This window comes from Musa acuminata, unplaced genomic scaffold (assembly GCF_036884655.1).
Source record: "Musa acuminata AAA Group cultivar baxijiao unplaced genomic scaffold, Cavendish_Baxijiao_AAA HiC_scaffold_439, whole genome shotgun sequence".
NCBI lineage: Eukaryota > Viridiplantae > Streptophyta > Magnoliopsida > Zingiberales > Musaceae > Musa > Musa acuminata.
Window position 1 is genome coordinate 90,001 of NW_027020686.1, and position 2,500 is coordinate 92,500.

Consider the following 2,500-nt stretch of genomic DNA (forward strand, 5'->3'; position numbering starts at 1 on the left):
TCCGCTCACGACGGTCACCGCGCCACACAAGAACAGCCCAAAAACAGGCCAAAACAGCCCAAAAACGGGCCAAAACTGGCCATTTTTGGCTGCGCGAGCGAGCGGCGAGCGGCGAACAGCGAGCGAAGCGAGAGGCAGCACCGTCCCTGCTATACGAAAGCCCCATCCAGCCCTGTGCCACCCGGGGGGTTCCAGGGTGCTGAGATGGCTGACGTTTTGCTCCGCTCACGACGGTCACCGCACCACGCAAGAACAGGCCAAAAACTGGCCAAAACAGCCCAAAAACGGGCCAAAACTGGCCATTTTTGGCTGCGCGAGCGAGCGGCGAGCGGCGAACAGCGAGCGAAGCGAGAGGCAGCACCGTCCCTGCTATACGAAAGCCCCATCCAGCCCTGTGCCACCCGGGGGGTTCCAGGGTGCTGAGATGGCTGACGTTTTGCTCCGCTCTCGACGGTCACCGCGCAATGCAAGAACAGGCCAAAAACTGGCCAAAACGGCCCAAAAACGGGCCAAAACTGGCCATTTTTGGCTGCGCGAGCGGCGAGCGGCGGACAGCGAGCGAAGCGAGAGGCAGCACCGTCCCTGCTATACGAAAGCCCCATCCAGCCCTGTGCCACCCGGGGGGTTCCAGGGTGCTGAGATGGCTGACGTTTTGCTCCGCTCTCGACGGTCACCGCGCAATGCAAGAACAGGCCAAAAACTGGCCAAAACGGCCCAAAATCGGGCCAAAACTGGCCATTTTTGGCTGCGCGAGCGAGCGGCGAGCGGCGGACAGCGAGCGAAGCGAGAGGCAGCACCGTCCCTGCTATACGAAAGCCCCATCCAGCCCTGTGCCACCCGGGGGGTTCCAGGGTGCTGAGATGGCTGACGTTTTGCTCCGCTCTCGACGGTCACCGCGCAATGCAAGAACAGGCCAAAAACTGGCCAAAACGGCCCAAAAACGGGCCAAAACTGGCCATTTTTGGCTGCACGAGCGAGCGGCGAGCGGCGGACAGCGAGCGAAGCGAGAGGCAGCACCGTCCCTGCTATACGAAAGCCCCATCCAGCCCTGTGCCACCCGGGGGGTTCCAGGGTGCTGAGATGGCTGACGTTTTGCTCCGCTCTCGACGGTCACCGTGCAATGCAAGAACAGGCCAAAAACTGGCCAAAACGGCCCAAAAACGGGCCAAAACTGGCCATTTTTGGCTGCACGAGCGAGCGGCGAGCGGCGGACAGCGAGCGAAGCGAGAGGCAGCACCGTCCCTGCTATACGAAAGCCCCATCCAGCCCTGTGCCACCCGGGGGGTTCCAGGGTGCTGAGATGGCTGACGTTTTGCTCCGCTCTCGACGGTCACCGCGCAATGCAAGAACAGGCCAAAAACTGGCCAAAACGGCCCAAAAACGGGCCAAAACTGGCCATTTTTGGCTGCACGAGCGAGCGGCGAGCGGCGGACAGCGAGCGAAGCGAGAGGCAGCACCGTCCCTGCTATACGAAAGCCCCATCCAGCCCTGTGCCACCCGGGGGGTTCCAGGGTGCTGAGATGGCTGACGTTTTGCTCCGCTCTCGACGGTCACCGCGCAATGCAAGAACAGGCCAAAAACTGGCCAAAACGGCCCAAAAACGGGCCAAAACTGGCCATTTTTGGCTGCACGAGCGAGCGGCGAGCGGCGGACAGCGAGCGAAGCGAGAGGCAGCACCGTCCCTGCTATACGAAAGCCCCATCCAGCCCTGTGCCACCCGGGGGGTTCCAGGGTGCTGAGATGGCTGACGTTTTGCTCCGCTCTCGACGGTCACCGCGCAATGCAAGAACAGGCCAAAAACTGGCCAAAACGGCCCAAAAACGGGCCAAAACTGGCCATTTTTGGCTGCGCGAGCGAGCGGCGAGCGGCGGACAGCGAGCGAAGCGAGAGGCAGCACCGTCCCTGCTATATACGAAAGCCCCATCCAGCCCTGTGCCACCCGGGGGGTTCCAGGGTGCTGAGATGGCTGACGTTTTGCTCCGCTCACGACGGTCACCGCACCACGCAAGAACGGACCATAAACAGGCCAAAACAGCCCAAAAACGGGCCAAAACTGGTCATTTTTGGCTGCGCGAGCGAGCGGCGAGCGGCGAACAGCGAGCGAAGCGTGAGGCAGCACCGTCCCTGCTATACGAAAGCCCCATCCAGCCCTGTGCCACCCGGGGGGTTCCAGGGTGCTGAGATGGCTGACGTTTTGCTCCGCTCACGACGGTCACCGCGCCATGCAAGAACGGACCAAAAACAGGCCAAAACAGCCCAAAAACGGGCCAAAACTGGCCATTTTTGGCTGAGCGAGCGAGCGGTGAGCGGCGAACAGCGAGCGAAGCGAGAGGCAGCACCGTCCCTGCTATACGAAAGCCCCATCCAGCCCTGTGCCACCCGGGGGGTTCCAGGGTGCTGAGATGGCTGACGTTTTGCTCCGCTCACGACGGTCGCCGTGCCACGCAAGAACGGACCAAAAACAGGCCAAAACAGCCCAAAAACGGGCCAAAACTGGCCA